At 35.3% G+C, this 16698-nt stretch overlaps 1 long non-coding RNA gene across 1 annotated transcript; it reads left to right on the top strand.

Moving 5' to 3' along the window:
- Window positions 1-4493: 4493 nt before the first annotated feature.
- LOC109025941 (uncharacterized) lies at window positions 4494-15479 on the top strand. The gene is made up of 3 exons (XR_008677343.2): window positions 4494-4651; window positions 6109-6277; window positions 15388-15479. It is a non-coding gene; the product is annotated as an uncharacterized lncRNA (long non-coding RNA).
- Window positions 15480-16698: the final 1219 nt, after the last annotated feature.

Below are 16698 nucleotides of genomic sequence, written 5' to 3'. Positions count from 1 at the left end.
AGGGCTCTGGGATTACAGGTGTGAGCCACTGCATCCAGCCTAAGTATACAGTCTTGAAGCTAGATAAGATTAATTAATTGTTCAGGAAAAAGGAAATAAAATAATTATGTTATTGTGAAATATAGTCATGTGTCACATAATGTTGAGGATACATTCTGAGAAATGCATTGTTAGGCAATTTTGTCCCATGTGAACATCATAGGGTGTTGCTTTTATGCTATAATCTTGTACAGCATGTTATGTACTGAATAATGTAGACAACTGTAACACAATGGTAAGTATTCACCTAAACATATGTTAACATAGAACATATACAGTAAAAATATGATATAAAAGATTTAAAAAATGGTATACCCGTATAGGGCACTTACCATGAATGGAGCTTGCAGGATTCAAGTTGCTCTGACTGAGTCAGTGAATGAGTGGTGAGTGAATGTGAAGGCCTGGGACATTACTGTACACTTTATAAACACTGTAAACTTAGGCTACACTTCATTTATTTTAAAAAAGTAATCACACTATGACCTTACGATGGCTATGGTTTCATTAGATGACAGAAATTTTTTAGCTGCATTATAATCTTATGAGACCACCGTCATATATGTCGTCTGCTGTTGACTGAAACGTTGTTATGCAGCACATGACTATATATACTGTTTATCCTTGAACACTGTGAGGGTTAAGGGTGCCAACCCCCATGCAGGAAAAAAAAATCCAGGTATAACTTTTGACTCCTCCAAAATATAACTACAAATAGCCTTCTGTTGACTGGAAGCCATACTGATTGATTAACACATATTTTGTAAGTTTTATGTATTCTATACTATATCCTTCCAATAAAGTAAGCTATACGAAAGAAAATGTTATTAGAAAATTTATAAAAAAGAGAATATATATTCATTAAATCCAGGTGAATCATCATAAGGCCTTTATCATTGTCTTCACATTGATTAGGCTCAGAAGGAAGAGGAAGAGAAGGGGTTGGTCTTGCTGTCTCAAGGGTGGCACAGGCGGAAAAAATCTGCTTATAGGCTGGGCACAGTGGCTCACACCTGTAATCCCAGCATGTTGGGAGGCTGAGGCATGTTGGGAGGCCGAGGCAGGTGGATCACCTGAGGTCAGTAGTTCGAGACCAGCCTGGCCAACATGATAAAACCTGGTCTCTACTAAAAATACAAAAATTAGCCAGGAGTGATAGCAGGAGCCTGTAATCCCAGCTACTTGGGAGGCTGAGGCAGGAGAATCACTTGAACCCAGGAGGCAGACGTTGCAGCAAGCTGAGATCTGCCACTGCACTGCAGCCTGGGGAACAAGGTGAGACTCCATCTCAAAAAAAAAAAAAAAAAAAAAAGTGCATATAAGTGGATCCTTGAAGTTCAAACCTGTGTTGTTCAAGGGTCAGTTGTATTTGGTCTTTAGCCTGGTTTCCTGACATACAGCTCCTGAAAGCCTTGGAATCTCTGAGGTGATTAGTGTCCCTTGTGAGCTAAGAGATGACTGGTAGCTGGAAGGTTCTAAATAGTTTCAATATGGTGGCTGATCATAGGAAACACAAAGCCATGTTTAGAGGTTTGGGACTTTCAGCCCCACCCTCTAACCTCCAGGGAGGGGAGATGGGCTGAAGGTTGAGTTGATCAGCAAGGGTCAGTGATTTAATCAGTTGTGCTTAGGTAATAAAGCTTACATAAAACTCAAAAGGACTGAGTCCAGACAGCTTTTGGATCGCTAAACATGTAGAGGTTCCTGGAGGGTGGTGCACAAGAGAGGAGATCCCATGCTCCTTCTTCCGTGCCTTGCCCTGTATAACTCTTCCATCTGGCTGTTCATCCATATCTTTTATAATATCCTTCATAATAAATGGGTAAATGTAAGTAAAGTATTTCTCTGAGTTCCATAAGCTGCTCTAGCAAATTAATCAAACCCAAGGAGTAGGGTGTGGGAACCTGGATTTATATCTGGTTAATGAGAAGTACAGTTCACAACCTGGGGCTTGCAATTCGCATGTGAATTAGAGGGCAGTCTTGGGACTGAGTCCTCAGCCTGTGAGACCTGATGCTATCTTCAGGCAGACAGAGTCAGAATTGTGGACACATCTGGTGGGGAAAATACTCAGTCATTTCTTAGTGATCAGAGGTCACAGAAGTATTGAGTGGTAAACAGAGAATAGGAAGACCTGTTTGCTTTTTCTTTATTCTTGTGGTAGTACTCTCTTTCTAGTCAATGTGATACTGTAACTGCCATGTTCCTTCTCTTTATGGTCTCTTCTGAAAAGCATAAAATGTTTGGATTGTCTTTGCTGTCCTTCCCAAGGTGATGCCTGCCCAGATGAGCTACTGTGAAGGAATGCTGATTGCTTCATCCTGGTCCTGCTTCTTTATATTGAGACGTTGTCTCCCTCTCACTCTGTCGCCCAGGCTGAAGTGCAGTGGTGCGATCTCAGCTCACTTCAACTTCCGCCTCCTGGGTTCAAGCAATTCTCCTATCTCAGCCTTCTGAGTAGCTGGGATTACAGATGTGCACCACCAAGCCCAGCTAATTTTGTTTGTTTGTTTTTTCTTTTGTATTTTTTAATAGAGACAGGGTTTCACCATGTTGGCCATCCTGGTCTCTAACCTCAAGTGATGTGCCCACCTCAGCCTCCCAAAATGTTAGCATGACAGGCGTGAGCCACCATGCACGACCCCCTCTCCTCTTTCACGTGCAATTTTCTGTCCCATTTCTTATGCCCTCAGAGACACCTTTCCTTTTAAGCTCTAAAATCATAATTAGCTTCTTTCATTAAGTAACCTGTGTTTTAACAGATTTCCCAGACCACTCCCTTTTTTTCTCCCCCAGGTAAGATGTGCCTTTTAGAGTTCTTCCAAAGGACATGTAGGACAATATACTTCTTTGGGTTAACGAAATTTTCTAATATGCATAAAGCAAGCCTAGATGGTTTGTGTTACAGTTATCCAATTAATCTACTCAATTAAAGTATGTTTTAATTAACAATATAGTATAAGATTCTAAAAGGCTAGCTTATCATTTGAATTACTGCATAGGTTGCCGTTCACTTTTCAAGTATCAAAATCACTGGAATCTGAAAAAACTTTGCAGACTATTTCTGCATCTCTCCAATCTTTCTTGGAATGCTGCATAAAGCTATTTTTGGTTTGTGTTCGTTTCAGTAAGATTCAGTAACTTCAAAGTTTTTCTTAATATCAAATAACCTTAACACGGGTACCTGGTTTTCTTCATGCATTTCTGAAACTTGGAATATATATTTATCTTTCCATAGGACTAAGGAAAAAATCCACTACTAAATGATTCTTGCCATATGCACATAGGGTAAAAACATGGTGGAGAAATGATCAAGGGAAATCATCTATTTAGAAGTATGCTACAGTTTCATTCCCCTTAAAATAGTAGTCTAACTGAAAATAATAATTGAAAATATTTTTGTAAAAATCAATTTTAAGAGATTGCTTATGAAGCTAAACACCACTTATAATAAAATGATTTACAATTGATACATACAAGAAAATAGTCTTCCCCTTAGAAAGAAACAAAAATCACAATTGTAAGGTTTATTGCTGTATTTTTCATTGTGGAGAATGCCTCTTGAAGTTTAATTCTTTAGTGAATTTCATTTACAGATCACCCTTCCAGCTCAGCCGTTTACTCGCCAATAAGCACCGAGGAATGTCTCCTTTCTATGTCCTGACCATATTGCTACCCCTTTTTCTTATCTGCCCAATTAGCTTTAGAGGCCTTAGCTACCACCAGCCTAACTACCTTGGAGCTCCTAGATGAAAGTTTCTTATCCTAGGCTATTCTATTCATCAGAAATCTAGCAAAACTTAGGTTTGAATAGTTTCCTATGAAACACCTCCCACTCAACTGATTTGTGGTTCCTAATGAACCATAAGCTGATGGACAATTACTCATTTGGCTGAGCCCCATGGAACATTTAAAGGATACTAGGGATCTCACAAAGCTACATATGTGACTTCCATTTAAGTTTAGATACAAGCTTTTTGACAAGAGCAAGAAATATAACAAGACTTTAAATGGAATTACCGTGAAAGAGCAACTTTGACTTGAAATCTCAAGTTCTCTGCGATTGGTGTTCAGATAAACCAAAAAATAATAAGGGTAACAATTTCTAACATTTAGAAAAGCAACATTGGGTTACATTAAATGGAAACTTTCTAGTTTTAAACCACCACCATGGTGTATTATAACTAGGAAGAGACTGCATTTTTTACATCCTTAATCAACATGATTTTTTTCTATATTTGCAAAAGTTTGGACTTATATTTTACTTAAACCAAACATCCAGAAATAAAATAGAGTGGAATTTTTTTTTTGTTAAAACAAAACAGAACAAGGATATAGATGGCTAAATTTGTGATTTGTTTAAAAAGTGCTATTTAGGCTTAATAGGCATATCTAGGCACACTTCATGGTGAACACTTCTTAAATACTTCTGTACAATACATTTTCAGGTAACTAGATAATCAGAAATCCTAAGACAAGAGGATGCATGTTTAGTAATTGAAGACATCACTTGAAAGAATGTATTCCCTGGTGAGCATCATCTGACTCAGCATCTACAGTTAGAATATGAAGGACAAAGATGAACACACAGCAAAACCAGACACAGCACTTGGTAAATATATAGTGCACACCCTTAGAGCATCCCTTTTCATCCCAGGCTGGCCATAGGAAGAGCTTGTAGGTGCAACCACACACTAAGGGCTTCAAACCGGCATTTGGTCTCATCAGCTGAGAATAAGCATTGTTTCGTTGTTAGGTGTTGTTTTTGTTTTCTTTTATTTAGTTTTGAGGACGAGGGCACTACTATTATTTAAGGCTATGTGGCCAGGCCACTATTGTTAATTTAGGCTTATTGCCAGTGAATTTACTAATTAAAACAATGTTTATACTGACGGATACATTAAGAAACATAAAGCTTACTTTAGGGAGATCTCTCTCATCTCCACCCTGTGCCACAATAAAATGCCAATAGTAATAGTGCATGTCACAGACAGCACCAGCTTTAAAAATATAGCGGAGAACAAAAAGAAGAAAGGAAGTGGGGACTGAGACAATGAAAAATGGCAATATTATTTTATTCCAATTCAGATTCTTATTTTGACAGGTAACAGGCCTTAATCTGTGGAATAAAATCTATGGTACACAAAAGTAATATATGATATAAATATTCTGTTTTAGGACACAGTGAAGCAGTTTAATTAGTTAGAGGAAACTTTAAAGGAGAATAAAGAGATCTGGGCTTGGGTCCAGAATCTCATTGACTAACCTTTCCCAAATTCCTATTTTAAAATTTCTATCAGGTATAATGGGCTGCCTTAGTGAACAATTATAATATGCATAGTTGTAATACATTTTACCTACATATTGAATTTACTCTGGCTGTTTTTTTAAATATTGTAATAATCCATTTCCACTATGAGATTGTGCCAATTTTCTGTAAGTATTGCTTTTAATTTTGCAATTTCCAGTCTTGGAGATATTCTCTTAGAATTTTCTCAATATTCCATATCTCAAAATGTTTTGATAACAAATGATACGATGAAAGAATTATATTGATATTACTGTTCATTAAAACATGTATATTTTCATACCAGCTTGTGTGAGATTGATTCAAGCCTTTTTTTCTTATCTATTTCTGATGAATGAACAAACTGCAGAATCCTATAAGAGCTATATTGTAAGCATTAGCACTATGTACCGTAATCAGTGTCCAGAAGACTTCTCGTGTCATAAAAAATTGTTCTTGCACTATTTTAATGGCGCAATTGGAAGAAGTTTATATAATAAATTGCAAATCGGAGGCAGTTATTATAGTAAAGCTCATTCTTGTTAACACCCTATGAAACAAAAAATGGTCTATCATTTATTGAATTGAGAAAATTGTTTGAACTATGAATAAGCTTACCTATCTATTTGAATTTGTCTGTGCCTTGGAATTTTTTTCTTTTTGTTTTTATTTGAGGAAGAATGTGCTTTTTGCTAGACTTGGTAATACTAATTTGACTATCTTCTGACATGTAACTGATTCAATGTTTAATGGAACTGTAAGAAATGTTCATTCCTTTCCAGATAAAAAATGGTTAAACCTTTGCAATTTCATATAGATCAACTAACTTCTAGGTGGCACGGTTTTCTGGTAAGAGGGAAGAATTGGATAATGAGCAAAATGAGAGCTGGCTGACAACTATTTGGAGCTGTAGTACCTTGTAATATCATGGCTAAACAGCTTTCTTCAAAGGTAATTGGCAACATTATTCACTTGATGAAGATTCTTTTATTTTCTTGCAACACATGTATATTGTGTAGCTTGTAGCAGTAGGAGATTCATAAAAATAAGTCAAATAAAAAAGAATCTTATGAAAATTATTCACTTATTGTGTCCTTACAATTCCAAACTTGTGATATCAATAAGTATGCCTAGACACATTTTAAAAAGCATTTCAGCCATTGGAGAAGCATAACACAATTAATTTTGGTTTAAAAATATGACAATAATTTAGACCCTTCCATTTTATGTAGAAACGCATTGTTTCCCTTTAATAGCACTTTAATGCTATCTTATACTATTAATATAAAAAAGAGATTTTGTACTTGAAAATTGGAAAATATTTAATATGCAAGAAGAAAAATATGTTCAAAAATAGACTGTGAATGTGAATCTCCATAAGCTAGCCACTTATTATGATGTAAATATTTGGGGTTTCTATGTTGTGTCAAGTCAAGGTGTCCAGAGAATCAACCAATCAAAACAAAAACAATAACACAGATTTAAGGCCCTGTATTACATTTCACTCATTTAGTGAAAAAAAAAAGTCACTGAATAAAAACACAAAAGCTCTATTTATATATTCAAAGATTATTTTTTAGTGATTCAACTTTGAAACTTTGTTAGTATTAACAAGAATTTGCTTTAAGAAACTATTTCTGGCTGGGCACGGTAGCTCTCTCCCAGCACTTTGGGAGATTGTGGTGGGCAGATGACCTGAAGTCAGTTGTTCAAGACCAGCCTGGCCAACATGATGAAATCCCATCTCTACTAAAAAGACAAAAATTAGCCAGGCATGGTGGCTTGTCTGTGATTCCAGCTATTTGAGTGGCTAAGGCAGGAGAACTGCTTGAACTCGGGAGGTAGGGGTTGCAGTCAGCCGAGATCATACCACTGCACTCCAGCCTGGGTGACAGAGCAAAACTCTGCCTCAAAGCAAAACAAAATTATTTCTTTCCCAGGCTCAAGCAATCCTCTCACCTCAGCCTCCCAAGTAGCAGGGACCACAGGCACATGCCACCATGCCTAGCTAATTTTTTTTTTTTTTTGAGATGTGGTCTCACTCTGCTGCAAGAAACTGTTTCTTAAGACTGCACCCTAAACTCTGGAAATAGATCATATGAATCCCCTTTTTGGTCAGTATCATATTCTAGAAGTGGTATACTCAGATAACAGTGTCATCAAGAATGGGGATGCTCCTTTGAGCCTAGTCTGGTCTGCTTTTTCATAGACGCGACCTTATTTAAAGCCACAATAGCTGCCAATAAGAAAGGCTCAGGTAAGCCGAATCTGATCCAGACTCAGTCATGACGACACCTCTGGGGCCAAAGTGTCCTTCAGTTTCATTCTGATGAAAAAGACCCAGGGAAGAAGCACAAATATGGAAAGGCCAAGGAGAAACGCTGGAGGCCCCTATTCCTGGCTGTGTCCTTTTCTTTTCTGTATCAGCCTGTCTTTTTCAATGCTGAAACAGTGTCTTAATTCTTCCATGTGGCACCAGGAATAAAACTGTACTCTTAAGAAAGAAGATGAAACAACAAGTATATAGCATACAAAAAGCTCTTTGCCGTCATTATATATTTTAATAATAATAACAATATTTGAGAAATATTAGTATTCTCATTATAAAATGAATACATTTAAGTCAAAAAGGGACGATTTATTTTGTCCAGCCTCTTATAGAGATTAAGTGGTGAAACTGAGATTTCAATTCAAATCCTGTGACTCCAAATTTACAGTTCCGTACTGTTGTAATGTCACTCTAATTAGTCCATTCACACTGAGAAGGGAAAAGATTGATAGAGATTTAAGTAATAATTACTAAAATTACCTGGGAACTTCAAAATATTAATAAAGATTTCTCAACTCCAGCTTTAGCTACTATGTTTGAAAAGATCTAGGGTTTTGTAAGGTGTCTATATATTTTTAAAGTTTTTTCTAAGTAATTGCTGCTGCTCAGCCAGATTTGGGAAATTCTTTAAAGTATTGAGACAGTGTTAAAGAATTTGCAAGAATATTTGCATTTTTCAGAGGAGAAAATAAATCTTTTAAAAGAAGCATTTCTACTCAGAAGTTTTGCATTATGTAGATGGTTTGAGAAGGCATTTTGAGGAGGGGGGCAGGTTTCCTGGCACCTCTAAATCATGACGTAAAGAGAAATACTCTCCTTTCTCAAAACTGTACTCTTACTTGCATAGCGCATGCATGGATGCTGATTTGAAAAATAAGTCAGTAGGCTGCTTATCATTTCTGGTAGAACATAGTCTACAGAACACATTATTTCAAGTGTTATCTTCATCTTTGTTAGCCGCATGGACTTGAGAAAAAATATTTAGCCTTCTTGGGTCTTAGCTTGTTTGTTCATTAAAGGCAGATATTCACATGTATCTCATGGGGTTATCCCAAGGACAAAACAAGCTGTTGTACAGTGTTTGGCCTAGTAGATATGCAACTAGCATTCATTTTAAAAGGATGTAGACTTTGAACAATAACTGTTTGAACCACAGTGACTTTCTATTTGTCAATGTATCTCATCTTATGTTTTATTTTTCTTAGAAGATGCTGCGAAAATAACTTTCTATGAACAAATTTGTTTGGCCAATATAGAATAACTCTCATTGAGAGATTCATAATAAATAAGTTAAAAATCTTGAAGTTTTTCATGAAAAAAATGAGTTTAAACCATAATTTCTATAAACACATGTAGCTATGGAGACCTTTTCCTTATGGGACACCTATTAATATCATCGAAATGATATCCAAAAATAAAAACTTTGGGAAAAGATTCTCCTTTTATTACAAATGTCTTCAAAAACACATACAATTTTGCACTTAGGCAAATTGACAGAGTGTAAAATGAAACTTCAGAGCGTACAATTTAATTATAAGTAGGTATTATACTCACATTGTAATAGAGTAGCAGAAGTGAAATCCATCTATAATATGAGATTCCATGTACAGCTGATTTTTTCCTGTTTGCATGTAAGTGTGAATATCTATGTGTGTATGTTTATATGAGTATGTCTTCACGTGTGTGAGTTCGTTTGTATGTGTATGTAGAATCAGGAATTTTTTTGTAATTACTATATCAATTTGTGAATGATGTATGAAATGTAATTCCCCGTTCAATAAAAAATGATTTATAATCAGTGCTATGCTGTTATACTCTTTATCTTATATGATAAATCTAGACTTACTACTCTTAGAAAGCCTATTAATTTAAATATCAAATCTAAGAACAAATTTAAAATAAAATACTTTAATCTATTTTCCCACATTCTTTCCTACTCTTCAGAGTTCACCTCTACTGGCTGGTATTTTCTCAGATAACCAGTTTATTTACAAGAATCGAAATAACTGAAAATTATGTTGTACACAAAGCTGTATTTAAGTTCTTTCAACATTTGAGGCAAAGCAACAAGAGATTTGACTTCCTCCAAGACCAACTTAGGGTCACTGCTTGTTTGTTTTCCTTCACATGGGCACTCCAGCCTTCCTTAACGTCCAATTTGCTTTCAATCAGTGGGTATTTAAGCTTCAGGAGGAATCCAGCCAAAATAAGCCATCCTTCTGCCAGGCCCAAAGTCTCCTTTCCTCCTACTCTCTCTGGGTTTCCTCTTATAACTTACCCTTCACTTAGTTCCATGGAATTTGCCTGGGCTTTCTGAGGGACAATTAACTTTAGGGAGTCATTTGTATATTTCTAACAAAGTTGCAGAATCACTATTCCTGGAGAAAGTAATTGGCAGAAAAACAAAAAATCAACATGAGGACAAGCCCCTCTTCTTACCTTGGCCTTGTTCATAATGACTTTCTACTGATTCTGAAAATGTGGGTTGCTAGGGATAACCTCTTGACTATGACTGCCTCTCTCTGTCTCCCTCTCTCTGTCTCTGTCTCACTCTCTCTCTCTCTCTCTCTCTCTACATATATATATATATATACATAAATAATATATGTAATACATTATATATATCTAAAGTGAATGAATTATATACATCATATATAAAATGAATTATATATCTATATATATATAGAGAGAGAGAGAATGCACATAATAAAGAGGTGGTCAAATTCATAGTGTAAGAAAATTATTTCACATAAGTTCAGGCTTGACTAAAGCTGTGGAAGCAAGTGCATCTACCATTTAAGGATACACTGCTCTATGCTTCTTCATTTTTTGTCATTTTCTAAGCAATATATCCAGGTTTATCCACACCCCTATCAGTCTCCAAAACTCAAGTCCTGTACTTTCTCTTTTCTGAACACAAACTTTAGTAAAAAAGGACCGTAACACATGCAGCCTACTAAACAACACTGCAGAGACTTTAGCTCACCTGATCTGAAGCATCTACCTGAAGGTACCTTGGTTTTACTTTCTGATTTCTCCCCTTGGGCGCCCCTTTCACTTAACAGGCATCCAACTCACCCATAGCAATCATGAACTACAGAATTTAGGAGTGAGAAACCTTCCCTAAAGATACATCCAAAAATGATTTTTTCTCATATCAAGAGCCCTTTAAAATTCTTTTTTAAAATAACACTTTGAAAAAAATAACATCTGTTTAAATCCTTTTATCATGATTTAAACACATTTTCAGTTATCACATTTTTTTCTTATTTTTTTCTTTTTTTTTAAGTTCTTTTTATACCTGTTACCATGGACACAATGTTGCTTGCCTCAGAGTCTAATTAAAATGGTTCCTTGCTCAGCCAGGGATTTAGAGAAGAATCACGTGTTGGGGGAGTGGCATCAAAATCTGAGGAAACTACTGTTTAGGTTCTCTTGATAGAAATGTTTCTCCTCTACTAGAATCTTCTTTCCATTTTACAAAAAATGTTTTGACCAATAAATTTCCAAAAAGACCCAACACATACTGTTTAGAAGATTATGCCCCAGATTTTAATCTCATATGCCTCTGATCTTTGGGTAGGTTTCCATGGGTTATAAAGCAAGGATCTGGTATCTGTATACCAAATATACAGAGGAGGAGGGGAGAGAGGAAATATACACAGTGGAGGGGAGGGAGGTAATTCCCTTCTTGCTAAAATATTGAATATGTGATAGTGGGTCCAAAGTAGAATTTTTAAAATATATTGACAAAGGAATTTTCTACATTGAAATCCTTCTTCCTGTAAAATCATGCTTTATCTCTTTTTATACAGTTGATTTCCTTATTTTGGACTAAATCTCTTTATTATTTTTGTTAAGAGAAAAATCAAACATTTTAGGTGGTCACAAGCTTTGCTTTAACTTAATTGTGATAATGGCTTTGTGTAATACATCATCATGCAAGTGTGAATTTGAAATGAGATAAGTCAGAAATAATTTTTTTTCCCCTTCAATTATAGTGCACAACATTGACAATGTTGACTACCGGGCTGATCAGAATAGATGATGATAATGGAGAAAGTTTTCATGATTTTCTAGCAAGAGTATAAGCACAGTACTTAAAATCTTCTGGAGTAGAGAGACTTTACTATTTTATTTATTTTCCAAAGCCCATTCACTTTTGTGATTTTAAAAAATTATATACGATCTTAATATAGTTCTCATATCATCCAGCTTCTTATTAGAGAGAGCTGAAAGGTGTTCCAATGATTATTTAATATGAGCTCCTAATAGTTTGGGCCTGGGAGGTCGAGGCGGCAGTGAGCCAAGGTAATGTCACTGCACTCCAGCCTGTGTGGCAGAGGGAGACCCTGACTCTAATAATAATGATAATAATAATAATGATAATGTGAGCCCCTATCTCTTGAAATCTATCATGAGTTTACAATAAGCTTTACCTGATGGTACATTTAGGTGATTCTATGTTGTGTGGTTATTAAATAAACCACATAGAAATGAAATTCTATTGAGCAGCAATGCAGTAACAAGTAGTGGCCCAAGCAGCATCCAGCTACTGAGCAGTTGACTAGATGCTGTGGCAAGACATGAGAATTCAAGCAAAATCTGATTTAGTTGCTAATAAACTACAAGACATTTTGTTGAACCATCACACACCCTCTCTAATACAAAAGGGTGGGCCCATGGTCTCTAATTTTCTTCCACTTCCAACATTCTGCTATTCAATTTTCTAGCAACATCTGAATCAGTACCTCTCAAACTACCAATGACTTAGACTAGCAATTAAGGATTACATTTCCCTGAAGCATAATCTTACTCATAGATTGGGAGAATTAGTTATGTGAGAGTGCAGAAGGAAATTTTCTGGTAGACGAAGCAGACTCTCCATGAATTTTATGATGAACTGTGGAATTTTACAGAACTTGTTTGATTATGGTAGGTCGTTTTGGGTTTTAACCACAAATCCCCAAATGTCCAATTTCTTTGTCGTTAAGATAACTGTACGATGTTAGTTGGTAAATATTGTTTGGTTAACTTCATTTGATTTGTTTGTCTCATTCATATTTCGCATTAAAACTGGTGGTTTTTCATTAAAACACATTGCCTAGGTTTTTAGATATATCCTCTACTATTGCTGAAAACAAGAAACTTAGTAATTTATTATGTTTTTCTCAAGCAGAGAAAACCGCAGTTTTTACATTGAGCCTATAGGAAAAAAGCGGGAAAAAAATACAACTTACTTCTCATTTAACCCCTAAATTGTTTCTCCTTTGACCATTCTGCTGACTGTTTCATCAAACAATATACCAACGCCTGAGTGAATAATTCCTGGTCTGTCCCACACATAGTTTATAACCCACAGAAGCAGGAAAGGTCCTTGTAAGGATGCCAGATGACTCTGGCTTGACTAAGGGACAAAAAAAAGGCAAATATTTCCAGAAAATCAAGTTTGACCTTACCCTTGGTACTTTGAGAAGGAAATTTAAAATGTGAATGGAATTCAATTCACTTATATCTATAGCTATTCTTGCATGGTTAAGAAGGGTATAGGAGTAAGGAAAAGCGATGCATTACCTATATTGTCTTGGTTATACTAAATATATACTTTCTTTTTATTTAATTAGTCACTTTGGTGTATTTAAGTTTCGCATTCAAATCAAGATGAAATCCAAAGTTTGAAAATTAAATTTAACAAAGTTCCAAAGCAAAAGGCCACACTGATTCGAAAAGGTGCTATAATTCACTTAGGGATGCTCCTAATCTAAACAGTATTCATTCATTGAAGAAGTATTTAGTAAGCTTCTTCTATGTGACAGTGCCGCACTAGGTGATTTAGATATAGGGAGGAGCAAAAGACAGAAGGATTATTCTCTTATGGAGTTTATATTCTACTGAGAGAGGCAGGTGATCAACAACAACAACCACAACTACAAATATGCAATTTCAGAGAAAAATAAGATTCGCAAAAAAACATTAAAATTAGTTGGGCAAAGCTCTGTTTCTTTAGACTGGAATTTGTGAAGGTAAAATTTAAGCTAACAATGGAATGACAAAGGGAAGCACAGTATATGAAAGTCTGAGAGGGAGAATTTCCAGAAAAGGCCTTTAAGACCGTGGTCAGGAGTTTGAATTTCACTTTAAGAAGGGGGAAGCTTCTGGAGTATTTCAGGTGGTGGAGTGACATACATGACCAGGTTTATACTAGCTAACTCCTACTCATCAGTCAGATCTCTGTCCCAATATCACTTCCTCCAGGAGGCATTCTTTAGTCAACTAGGATCCTTTGTTAGATCCCTTCATGACACTGAGATACTTTCCTCAATTGCATTTTGCCAAAATTACAACATTTACTTTCTTTGTCTGCTTGTTTTATTAAATCTCTCTTCTCTATTGGACTCTGAGCTTCGTGAAGTTATGAACTTTGCTATTGTTTGTCTTGTATATCCCTGTTTCTAGCAAAACATCTCAATAAAATTCTTTTGAGCATATGCATAAACAAATGAACTATAAATTAATAAATGAGTAAAACATTACGTGTAAGAACGGAAAAATTTAAAAATCTAGGAATTACAAATACTAAATATTTGACAGACATTGAGGAAGACAAAAAAGTTAGCTAAACTCACTTCTTCTCTAATCCACCTGACTTAGGAAGAAGGAGAGTCGCAGAGTGAAAGTCAAATCAGCCTTGTCCTGAAGCCAAGGGCACAGACATAGATGGATTGATATTCTGACTTTTATTTCTGTTCTTTGCTGATGACCAGATTTATCATACAATAATTACTATAGAACATACATTTAACTGCAAAAGTATGTCTCATATCTGCCTGGAATAATTTTACTCTTTGCTTGGATTAAAGGTTTTCTCTGATATTTCCCAGTGGATTCAGAGAAGACTGGGAAACATATTATCCTTGTTTTTGCTTTCTTCCCAGTTGATGAGTCTATATTCTCCAGGAGCACGTCTGCCCATTGTTTTCCTGTCTTTTCAAAGGTGTTAAGTATCCACTTATTTAGTGGACAAAAATATCTGTTCTTAGTTCCATTCATAACTAGAAAAAAAGACTTCAGCCAGACTAAGATACAGAAGCAAAAGCCTCTGTAGCAAGAGAGAACATTATAAGAACCAGAATGCGTAGTTGCAGCATAGAGGGGGAGAGAGAGTGTGTCTTCAGGTGCGACAGATATTAGTCCTATAGACAATTTAAGAGATTTTATCTGTAAACTAAGAAAAATGGAATATTAAAGAGGAAGAAAATGGGAGAGGTAATGGCATTGTCAAGAATTTATTTTTAAATTGCAACTCTGGATTCTCTATGAAAGTGATGGCAGGCAGAACAACAGGTGAGTACCTAATGGCCAAGGTAATACATGATGGCACCTTTGACTAGGAAAGTCCCAGTGATGAAAAATAAAGGTAAATACATTAAGAAGATATTAAAGAGGTAAAAGCTACTGTTCTTAGTAATATGTTGTGCAGGAGTAAGGACAGTGTCAAGGATAACCCCTAGATGATGGTGCCATTGACTGAGATAAGGACACTTGGAGGAAAGCAAGTTTGAGTTTGTTTTTGTACATAATAAAATTGAGTTCCTTCTGGGACTCAATTGAAAATTTAAAATAGGCAATAAGATATAAGAATCAAGAACTCAGGTGAGAGTAATAGAAATGCACATTTGAAAGTCATGAGCTTATGAATGATAATTGAACTATGTTCAATAAAATTCCCCAGGAAAAACAATATGGTGAGAAGAGGGCCTGGCATTGAGCCTTGAGGAACTTCAGAAAGAAAGAGATAAGACTACCAACGACACCCAGAAGAAGGTAAACCTCTGCTTATGTGTTACCTTATACAGGAAAGGGGAAGAGAGTGAGACAGTTTTGATATTCAAATTTATTTATTTAATCAATATATACTAAGCACTGTATTATGATATTACTATAGGTTCTAGAGATTCAAAGAAAAGTAAAACACAATCTGTGACAACACAGCCTTGGTAAAAATCTAAGCAGTTCCCCTAGGACAATCAAGTTTAAAAACAGGAAAGTTGACATCAATGTAATCAAATAAAATATTCATTACATTTTTTATTCTCAGATATGTTTCATTTCACATGACTTCTCTATTTTCTTATGAGAATGCATTATTTGACCAGGAAAGAGAAGACTGTAGTTTAAGAAAACATTATACTACTCTGACCTTTTTGATATTCTATTTTTTGATTGGCTAGATTGGAATATCTTATCATGTCCATCCAAGTAAGGGCAAGACTGTAAACACTATCAACTTGACTAGTCAGCCAATCAAATTATAGGGTGTTATAAAGGTCAAAGCAATACAAAGTGCTACGATAATTTACATAACATATGTGCAGCATTACAAGTCCAATATTTCCTTCAGACAAGGATTGAACAAGAACATAAAGGCCTGTGACTGTTTTCTCCTGACAATGGTAATAGAAGTGGAAAAGTTTTTTGGCAAAATTTTGCACTGAGATTTCTAGAAATTGCTACTGAAGTTAAAAAGTACCTGTGTGTGTGTTTTGTGTGTATGTATGTATATATATATGTATGTATTAGTAGCATAGCTGACTCCAGGTCTCCTGACTTACAGACTGATTTATTCCTTGCCTCTGTCACTTTCTTGGAACTTGTCTATAAACTTCCTACATTCTACCTAATAAATAATAAATATATGTATGTATGTATACACATATATTCATTATAAGTATATACATATACATATGAATATACATACATTATATATATTCGTACATACATTATATATGTATATACATACATTATATGTGTATATACATACATTATATGTGTATATACATATACATAATAAACATATACACATATGTTTATTGCATATGTGTCTGTATATACATATATTCATCAGTTATTGGAATTATATTTTATATATACACACACATATATATATTCATTAGTCATTAATTGAAGTGGATTCAAGGCAAGAGAAAGGATGTAGGAAGTTCATAGAGAAGTTTCAGGAAAGTAAAAAGAGAGCCAAGGAATA

Source organism: Gorilla gorilla, chromosome 11 (genome assembly GCF_029281585.2).
Source record: "Gorilla gorilla gorilla isolate KB3781 chromosome 11, NHGRI_mGorGor1-v2.1_pri, whole genome shotgun sequence".
NCBI classification, from domain to species: Eukaryota; Metazoa; Chordata; class Mammalia; order Primates; family Hominidae; genus Gorilla; species Gorilla gorilla.
Note: the sequence above shows the minus strand (reverse complement) of the source record. Positions and strands in the feature narration are given on the sequence as shown.